The sequence below is a fragment of the Hoplias malabaricus genome, chromosome 13, assembly GCF_029633855.1.
Source record: "Hoplias malabaricus isolate fHopMal1 chromosome 13, fHopMal1.hap1, whole genome shotgun sequence".
NCBI lineage: Eukaryota > Metazoa > Chordata > Actinopteri > Characiformes > Erythrinidae > Hoplias > Hoplias malabaricus.
The window spans coordinates 36,789,220-36,800,618 of record NC_089812.1 but is presented as its reverse complement, the minus strand read 5'-3'; positions in this window follow the sequence as shown (position 1 = coordinate 36,800,618).

The following is an 11,399-nucleotide window of genomic DNA, read 5'->3' as shown; positions in this document are numbered from 1 at the left end:
TTTAATAGATGTTTGACAACAAAAATATTTTTGTCTAACTGACTACAGTTGAAAAAGACTTACAAGTGCATATTGGTCATCCGGCCCCTGTGTTCCTTATTTCGATTTAAGAAAGTTGGCAACCCTACACACAAGCATGATGTTCTGTGCATATGCAGACAAATCAGGCAGCTGCCCAAATCTGTTATACAGTGTTCCAATCCATTTATTTAATTTCACCAGATATTGCATTTAAAAGAAGAAACGAAGAAAATGAAACTGTTTATATAATTGTGCTTTGTTACTTATAATTAGGATATTTTTGAGAAAGTGTTGCTTTTAAATACTTTATATACATAGCTGTGATTACATTTTAAATCATTGACATTGAATCAAAGACATTGGAAATTGATAATCTGCTTAGATGAAATATGAGAAATATAGAATGAAGACTCAGCTTGAACACACTGGAACTTTCTGAAGCCCAAGATCACCATGTCAAGAATCTGTTAGTAGGGTATAAATCCCCTGTGAAGCAGTGTACCGCCATCATCTGGAGTAATGGAGCACCATCTAATATCTAACTTTGGAGTGTGTTTGTGAGGCAGATCTAATCATCACATCAGTACTTGACCTCATTATGTTTATGTGCTTGACTTAGGGTTGGGCGGTATAACAATAATACTGTATCCTGTAGTATTAAAAATGGGAAAGATATCTCAAAATGAGGGCGGTATTTATGGTGTGTGGTGTATCAAATTTCTGTTCTGTGTCTTTAAGAATGCAGCTAAAATGTTCATGTGCATTTAAGAGGGTGTGTTGTGTGGGCTCAATGACTGCTGATGTCACATGGGTGGAGAAAAACATAATCCTAGCGCTGAGTTTGGAGAGAGAGAATGAAAGAGAGAAAGAAAGCTGTAAATAGACAAAATACTCTGAAAATCCTTAACTCGACTTGGTGTTCACATGTATATGGCTTTATTTAATAAATGTGTGTTCGGAGCCTCAGGTTGCTGAAAAACCTGCTGTGATGTGCTAAACCACAAGTGCCTGTTAGCGGCAGCAGTGCTTCTTAACAGTGTAGAACTCATTTCGCTTATTTTCAAACTTTTCTGTTTCTTCAGCACTAGTTGTTACAATTTTCTCTCTCAGAAACGGGTTTTTATCGTCTACACCTGTATCATTCGCCACTGACTAAATTCACTCAACTTTGTGCATTTTGACACAGCGTGATGATACCCCTCAGCCCTAGCTTGACCAATATCAAATCTTCATATCAGTGTTCAAATATACATCTTAAACGACTTTCCAGAAGAGTCCTAAATGAAAATGTTATTTGAATGATAGCTAGCCATCTTGAATGAAAATGCCAGTAAATCCTCAGCTCAGGCACCTTGTCTCTTCTCTAGAATAAGCTATTCCTCCTCTGATTGCCATCGTGACACTGAGCAATTGGGGAACTGTGATTCATTTACATGCAAATTGACTAATGGCTATTAAAATTAAGTGGAGTGTGATTGTTCAGCATCCTTTACACAGTTACACAGTTACACTGCATACAATCGGTGGCCTTTAATGAAGCATGAACATCAGCACTTGAACTGACACAGGGTCAGGAAGCACGGAACGAAGACGGTGGATTTGACACTGAACCAAGTCCCTGGGCTTCGTACAGTGCCACAGCCAATTACACACTTTAATTCAGCCAAGGAATGCCAGGGCAGTGATTAGACAATGAAAGATTGCCTATACAGCCTGATCTTGCAGCCTTTGCCAGTTCAATCATAAAAGCCCCGTTTGCGGTAAAGCTATGTCATCCAATGCTAATTGTGTTTCTATTTCAAAAGGGGTAAAATGGATATTTCATTAGTTAAGTGTTAGATTAAAGATAAAAAAAAGCACTAAATAAGCCGTTATAACTATTTTGATGATCTGATTAGCATGACTCACATTAACATTTTGTACCAACACAGACTTCAAAGCCCACTGTGTCTCAGATTAATACTGTTTGCTAGCTACGATTCATTACAGGGTTTAATTACAGCTGGCTGAAGATGCAAGGCTGAAGGTACAAGGCTGTGAAAGACCAACTGTGTCACAGATACTTGGGTTTTAAAAAAAAAAGGCTGTATTAATGTGCTACCAGGGTGTTTCCCCCACTGATGAAGTACTCAACAGGGGCTGAAAACAAGAACAAAAAGCGACATGAAATATCCATCATCCATCAGGCCAGAAATTTCTTGCCTGAGTTCTGAAGATGAATAACTTTCAAAGACCAGGGTTCTTCTGTCTACATAAGAAAATGAATGTCTACTATATATATATATATATATATATATATATAGTTACACACATTATTAACACACTTGTTTTTCTCTGCTTCCTAAAGTGCTGATTTTAAAATTGTCCTGCTCCTAATTGCATTATCTCCAATCATTCAATCATTTACTGGACATTTGTTTATGTAAGAATGTACAGACACAAACCAAACAAAAATGAATAAATAAATGGACAAATGAATAAATAAGAAAAATGAGAGCATGTTAAATATGGAGAAACTGTGAATGGAGAAGAACGAGAACCAAGAAAAAATGCCTACAAACCAGAGTTCATGATCCTCTTCCACCTGTGCACTCATTAGGGTTAACGGTGGCTTGTTCTCATTTAAAGATACAGGCACTGACACCAGATAGCTAAAGCCTGAAAAGGGCGGTGTTGTATGAGTCTTGTGGTATTTTTGACCATATCATAGATATTTTTAATTAGGACCTCAGGAAACTGTGTTGACTTGTGAAAAAGTTGTCCTCTATTAATTTACAGTAATGAATTCAACTGTGGACACTGTAAAATAAAATTTGTGTGTAGGGAAAAACAACAGACTTCTATGTCTCTGACTAGATTGCATTGTGTATTGCACTTACTACATTTTGTGCTTTCTTGGTATCAGCACTGGCATGTATCTGAGCTCAGAGGGAATTTGGACCCTAACTTATTTATTCTAGCTAGAGTACACATTCTGTTTGAACACCAAGCACTTTTGTGAGTTGCTGTGTATAAGAACATCTGCTAAATGCTGTAAATGTAAATGAACAACTAGTGTGTTTTATGTGTTGTGAGACATTCTAGATCAAGAAAAAGACTTATTATTACACATAAACCTGAGGCTTTTCACACAATATGAAGCATAGTAAAATCTGTAACACAACATTGATGGGGTTAATGTTATATAACTTGGCATTGATACATTATAATATTTGTCTTTTGGAAATGTGTGTATAAATTTAAATACGTGTCACGAGGTTTTAGCTTAGCTTTAAAATCTGACCCATCTGTTTCATAAGAAGTCATGAGTTGCTGTGTTCTACATTAACAGCTAAACCAAATCCCAAACCAAACTGCAACTAAGTTAATTTAGAATTGCCGTCCACAGTAGTTTATGCTGCAGCGGTTTTAGTAGTTTTAACAAACCATGCTAATATAGCAATCACAATAGGTTTCATATTATTCTAAGTAAATTTATTAAGTCTGAAAACACTATAAAGCATTATAAAAGTTGCAACATTAACTGTGGTACTTTTTGTACCCATATTGTGCCGCTTAATTATCTGTTTCTCTAGGTTGGTAATCTGAGAGAGAGAGAGAAACAGAGAGAGAACAGTGTGTCTGGATTTACCTAAATCCTAAATCTCTCCCCTGGACTTTGCTTTCAACCTTGCGTAATCCACAGTGTCACTTCAAAAAGCGAGCATCTCACTGAATGTCCTCTGGGACATGGACACCTGCAGCAGTGAACTGGCTCTGGACGTCTTCCAAGGGAAGATCTGTGAGCCAACAACAGGACCAAGCAAAAGGCAATGTTACAATAGCTAATGAAGTGAAATAAAAATTGTTTGGGGAAGTGGTTCAGTGTTGATAAGCCCAAACAGGTTGATGGGACAGTTTTGTCTGTCTACTGTTGTGTAGTTGTTAAACTTATAAAGATTGGAGGGGAAGCTGAATTAGGTAATTAGTATTAAAAGGGAAAGCCTCTCACTATCTGATTACTCTTAGTTCCAGAGCTTGTTTACGAACCAGATCTGTCCAGGAGGTGCTGATCACTGTGGTTATTAACAGATGTGGGAAACGGATGTTTCACCCACTACACTGTAAGTCAGGCAAACAGTACTTAAGAATTTTTGTAAGGCTACTAAGAAAGAGCTTCAGATCAGCTTTATCAGGGCAATTGAGCTAATACACATACTTAATTCATAAAAGCAATGTTGAAGTCAAACTTTACTCTGTTAAATTAAGTTGCAGACATTTATTAAAAGTTCTAAATCCAAAATAGTCATTTTACAAAAAACAAGAAAAGAAAAACCAGCCAGGCCAGCAGTTCTCTGTGAAGGGAATCCCCAACTGACGTCACACCGTCTAAAGGGCTGAAAGTGGCTGACTCATCCTGGAGGGACTTCCCCCACTAACCAGCCTAACTTCAGCCGTGACAAGTCAAACACCAGAAGAACAGAGTGAAAATCTGCTGGACCCATCGGCTCGGTGATCATAACATAACAAAAAAAAAAAAAAGTAAGCAAATTCCTCATCTTCAGAGCTGATGTCGAATTAAGTCTCTTGATAAATTTACACACTAATTAAATCATTTAGCAACACATTATTCCCAAGTCATTTAGCCTAGCCAAGTATTAAATTCGAACTGGTTTCACCTGCGTTGATTCCGTGAGATTTTGATGATTGTGCTATGTTTATCAACCTATTATCATTCCTTTTAATAAAGTGTTTCTATTATTTGAAATAATACAGTGTGTGGAGTTTGTTCCTTAAGAGTCTGAAAATCCTGAGAATTTATCCCTAGCGTGACAGTATTTCAATCTCTGACAAATTATTAATATTTTTGTCATTTAATTCAGTAATAATAATAATAATTATTATTATAAGTGATAATCACCAGTAAACCTAACCGACTCAAATACTGTTACTCCGCTACAGGACCATAAGTGGAGTGATATTGCATTTCTAAATACATTTAGGTGGGATTTGAATATAATCCCAGGACCCTGAAGCTGTGCGTAGCACCAATTCATTCATTGTGTGTAGCCACTTGTCCAGTTCAGGGTCGCGGTGTGTCCAGAGCCAACCCGAAATCATTTGGTGCAAGGCTGTAGCACCAATGTGTTACCACATTATAAAATCAATACTGACACTTTTAAAGTCTATTCAGAAACTTGCTTGGTGTGCTTCTGGTGCCAGTCCCATGTGGAGAGAGGTTTGTGTCAAGAAAAACCTGTGGCGTAAAACCTGTGCCAAGTCCCCTTTGCTATTTGATAAAATGACAATGCAAGAGAAATTGGCAGTTTTTTATGCAGTTAATTTCCAAACCGTGCTATTCATAGCTACAGACGATTTTAGCCTGCTGTTATTACGATGAACTAATTTCAGCGAAAATTACTTTAAATGACTTACACGTTTCTTTGAAAAAATGGCTCATTTTGTCCATCTTCTTCTATTTTACTGCCATCCTCACTTGCTAATGACACCCATGTGTCACCCACAATGCACTTGAGTCTTGCTTCCAGTTTACTTCCAGTTTTGGCGTTGCTAACAACCAAACTACAGAGACACCCTAACAGCAAGGAAAGGCAAAGCCAATCACACTGGTTGTACATGTTACCGGGAGGTAGGACTCAAGAAGAGAACATGACTTAACCATCTCTGTATCTGTAGATTAATGAGACATTGACAGATCTGGTTATTTTTTGTTTCTTTCAAATTAGTGGTGGGGACACTGTGCAGTAAGTCATTGAGTCATTGCACCAATCCTTCATTGGAGCATCCAAAATGGAATAATAATAATAACAACAATAAAATCAGTATTTTAAATCTTAAATTTACCTTTTTACATATTTACTATTCTCTAACAAACACATTTTTTAACTATCTCATTATAAGTTTAACAAATTAAACGAATTATTAGTTGGTAAAAAAAAATAGTAATTTAATGACTATCCTAAAAGTTAGTTTTTAATAATAAAATAAGTGAATTTTGGGGGTAGGACCACATCCGAAATCCTTCTCTCATCTCTATACAGGCGCTGGTGTCAGGAACGTGGGGCGGACTGATGGAGGCAGACATACTTGCTAAAACACAGCGAATGTATTATTTATACAAAGGAAAGATAACAAAACAGATACAGACAGATAGACCTTGACAAAAAGACAGAGGTGCTAACAGAGACGTAGACAAAGGGAGCTAAACAAACTAAACTAGAATACGGAGAGCTAGAGCAAATGGGACAGACACACTAGAGAGTTAAACAGAGTCTTAAACAGAGGACTAAACAGAGAACAAACCTAAATGACGATGTAGAGGATGAGCAGAGACAGACAGACTTGGGGGCAACATGACAATGGAAAATGAAACGAGTAATAGCAGAGACAGACTAAACTGGACTGGGTAACATGACACAGGAAAGGAAACGAATAACCAACAAACATGCAGAGACAAAGGGACTTATATACACACAAGGACACCTGAGACTGATAACGAGGGGGCATGACTACAAATGAGACACGGAAGAGGAGGAGGAACAAAGGTGGGACATGGGCGGAGACAGGGACAATAACAAACAGAGCCATGTGCTAAGAGAGCACATGGCAGGGAAAGCAGACAAGACAGGACAAGGGCGTGACAGCTGGTCATAAAATTAGAATATCATGAAAAAGTTGATTTTTTTCAGTAATTCCATTCAAAAAGTGAAACTTTTATATTATACTCATTCATTACACACAGACTGATATATTTCAATCAATATTTTTCACAAAATTATTACAGTTATAATGTGGCTTGTATATAACTGTTAGTGAAACAGAAGAGGATCTGAGAATTGGTTAAACTTAATATTAGCTGTATTCAGGTTGAGAGAAAGCACTGTAAACATGCAGCAAGTTAACGTTAGTCTACTTGCCTGCACACTGCTGCACTTAATAGTTAGTGTGTGTGTAATATATATATATATATATATATATATATATATATATATATATATATATATATATATATATATATATATATATATATATATATCCATCCATCCATTATCCACCACTTATCTGGGTCTGGGTCACAGGGGAAGCAGTCCAATAAAGAAAATCAGACCTCCCTCTCCCCAGCCACTGCTTCCAACTCCTCCGGGGTTATACTTCATCCACACCTGGGGCCCTACCACCAAGGAGTTTTCCTACCACCTCAGCCACTTCAGCCCTAGTGACAGACGAGCCCTCCCTGAGGTCCCCAAACCCTACTTCCTCTGCGGAAGACGTGCTGGTGGGATTGAGAAGAACCTCAAAGTATTCCTTCCACCACCTAATGATGTCCCCAGTCAAGGTCAACAATTCCCCATCCCCACCATATACAGTGTTGGTGAAAACACTTTCCCCTGAAGGTTTGCCAGAAACTTCTCGGAGCCAACCGAAAGTCGTTTTCCATGTTCTCATCGAACTCCTCCCACACCCGAGTTTTTGCCTCAGTGAGAGACAAAGCCGCAAGCCGCTTGGATCCTCGGTACTTGTCAGCTGCCGCCGGAGTCCCCCGAGTCAACCTGGCTTGACAGGACTCTTCCTTCAGTTTGACAGCCTCCCTCACCCGGGGTGTCCACTATCGAGTTCGGGGATTGTCACCCCGACAGGCACTGACAACCTTGCAGCCAGAGCTTCATTCAGCCACCTCAACAATGAGGATGCAGTCGAAGCTCTGCCAGATGCGGGGGTTGAAGATCTTTCTGAAAGGTTCCTCTGCCAAACGTTCCCAGCAAACCCTCAGCACACGTTTAGGCCTGACAGGTCTGTCCGGCATCCTCCCCTGCCATCTGATCCAACTCAAAACCAGGTGGTGATCAGTCGACAGCTCAGCACCTCTCTTCACCTGAGTGCCCAGTACATATGGCTGCAGGTCCGATCATACGACTATAAAGTCGATCGTTGAAATGTGGCCTAGGATATCCTGATGCCATGTGTACTTGTGGACACCCTTATGCTCAAACATGGTGTTCGTAATGGACAAACTGTGATGGGCACAGAAATCCAATAACTGAACACAACTTGGGTTCAGATCAGTGGGTCCGTTCCTGCCAATCACGGCCCTCCAGGTCTCACTGTCATTACCCACGTGAGCGTTTAAGTCCCCCAGCAGAACAATGGAGTCCTCAGAATGAGTGCTCTCCAGCACCCCCTCTAGGGTCCCCAAGAAGGCCTTGTGCTCTGAACTGCTGTTCGGTGCATAAGCACAAACAACCGTCAGAGCCCTTTCCCCAACCCAAAGGCACATGGAAATTACCCTCTCGTCCACTGGGGTAAACCCCAACATACTGGCGCTAAGCCGGGGGGCTATGAGTAAGCCCACTCCTGCCTTACGCCTCTCACCCTGGGCAACTCTAGAGTGAAAGAGCATCCAGCCCCTCTCAAGGAGATTGGTTCCAGAGCCCATACTGTGTGTCAAGGTGAGCCCAACTATATCTAGCCGGTACCTCTCAACCTTGCGCACCAGCTCAAGCTCTTTTCAAGTCAAGTCAAGAGTCAAGTCAAGAGAGTTTTATTGTCAATTCTGCATATGTACAGGACATACAAAGGATTGAAATTACATTACTCTCCTCTCCAAGATGCAGTAACATTTAACATAAAATAGACTGAATTCAACTAAGCTAAGTATATAAATTTATGAAAGTGAACAAACAGAAGACAAGTGCAGGACAACAGAAGACAAATGCAGGACATACGATACCAGCAGCTCACCGATAGACATACATGAGTCAATGGGACACTGACTGAAGACAATAACCAGGTTTGGAGGTAGGATAATGGATGTACAATGCAGTGAAAAACAATAGTGCAAAAAAATTGTAATAGAAGGAGGTAGGATACTGGATGTACAGGGCAGAGTAAACAGTAGTGCAACATAATCGTAATAGGAGGAGGTTGGATACTGGATGTACAGGGCAGAGTAAACAGTAGTGCAAGATAATCGTATAACAACTAAGTAAAGTGAACAAGTGCATACCTGTGACAAAAAGTCACAGTTAGGTCTGATGAGGAGCTTAAGTGACAGCACCAATATAAACAAACCCAGTGTCAACAGTAGTGCAAATACAGGGATATGAAGCCTGGAGGCTGGTTAAAGTGATTGAGTGCCTGCCTGATTTTCAAAGTCACAGTTGGGTATTGGTGATAATTGATGAGGTTGCTGAGTAGTGTGTGTGGGGGGCAGAGCAGGGAGAGAGTTCAGCATTCTCACAGCCTGATGGATGGAGCTATCCCTGAGTCTGCTGGTCCTAGCCCTGAGACTATGCAGTCTCAGCCCTAATGGCAGCAGGCTGAAGAAGCTGTGTAGCGGGTGGGTGGGATCGCCTGTTAAGCAGAGGGCTTTTCGTAGGAGACGGGAGCTGTATAAGTCCTGAAGACAGGGGAGAGAGGTACCAATGATCTTCTCAGCAGTTCTCACCATACGCTGGAGGGTTCTGCGGCAGGATGGCTGGCTTTTCCTACCAGAGAGGTTACGTTCCATGTTCCAAAATCCAGTTTCAGTAACCGAGGATCAGAACGCCAGGGCCCCCGACCTCGACTGCCACCCGATCCACAATGAACCAGTCCCGGATTACTACCTCTCTCACAGGTGGTGGGCCCATGGGAGATTGGACACATGTTGCTCCTTCGGGGCTGAGCCCGGCTGGACCCCATGAGTGAAAGTCCGGCCACCAGGCGCTCACCAAGGAGCCCCTTCCACAGGCCTTGCTTCAGGGTGAGCCATATATATAGTGTAGTATGTAAATTTCCATAGTGTGTTGTTTGTGACACAGTCTCACTCTCTAACTTTAATTCTAATCCAGTTCCACGTCATTATAAATATTACTGCCTTATCTACAAGAATCAGCTTATAGCTATCTAATATTTTTGAGGCTTTGACTCAGCAAATATATCTGCCCCAATATCAATTTTGTGCAGATCAAAAAGTGTATTTTTTTAATGTTTGAACATTGATGTTAATATTGTATCTGGTGTTGTAATGTTAAGCTACTGATTTAGAGATAGAAGTTGATGTTACTTCAATAAATTAGACATTTGTAAACTTTACAATTGTATTTTATTACCATTTTTTGGTGGGCAATATGCTACAGGTGGAGTGCGGAAATTTCCCTTCGTCTGTGGTGGGGAATGATAGAAAAAGTTTGAGAACCACTGAGCTAACGAGAGGAACCCCGCTGCCAGTGTACCCTGTGCAGCAATGCGATGATGTCATGATCTCCTCTCTCCCAACTCAACACACCCTGCTGGAGCAGTCCTCATCCTCCTATTACTCTTCCTGGTTGTGTCTGAGTGCGTCAATGTCTTTGTGTCTTTGCTGTCTCGAAAATCGGTGCCTTAGAACTATTGCTGGGGGATAAAATGATATTAATATGTTTTGTGATTAATTTTTGATCTATAACAATGATAAGCTTTGAGTTATAGAGCTTAATAAGCCTATCTGGCGCGTATACTCAGGCTATTACAGTAAATGAACTGGCGACGGCATAAACGCGAGAAGGTAAACAAGACTATAAAAGGTTCTATTCCAGTGCTTGTGTGTATGTATTAAATTTATATATACATTTATGTTAAATATGTTATAGTCTCCTGTTCACTTGTGGTTTGGGGTGTATTTTGTCTGGTATGGCGACCCCCCTGTCAGAACACAAGCACAGAAACTTTCCCTCACACGCAGGGAGAATCCGGTGGGTTTTTCTTCACCCAAAGTGTATTTTCCATCCGGGAAATGTTTTCCAGTTTGCGAGAGCACTGTTCATTGTCTGACGTGGTTTTCCTCACACCAAATTCTTTTCTCTGCTTGCAAATTTTAATTGGTTCCAATGCCATAGATCAGGCTGCTTTTCTTAAATAAAAACTCCCAAGGGTGGAATTTTTATGCCTTGGTATGCTCCGGACCACCGCGTCCCTGAAGTGGATAAGCCGTTAAAGGCAATGAATGAATGAATTTGCGAAACTGAAAACGTTCCAGCTTTCCCACTGTTACAAGCACTGTTCTAAGCCTTCTAATGGGTTAAGTGCAATATGATTATAGTTCAGCACTTGGAAGTGTTTTTATTTATTTATTTATTTATTTATTTATTTATTTATTTATTATTTTAAACTCTTCTTAATTTATATTTTTACTCTTTCTGCGTCTTTAAATGCTTGAGGTGGTAATGCCCTAAAAATGTTTTCATAACAGAAGACAAATATATCATTACTTTTATGTGGTATGGACATGTTATTGTTCCAGTGAAATCTTTCCTTGTTAATTTGAGTAATGTGCATACAATATATGCATATATATGTTGAATAGTAATGAACATTTGGTGTATTCGGTCTATATTTTTAGAAGGATGTCTTCTGTCACA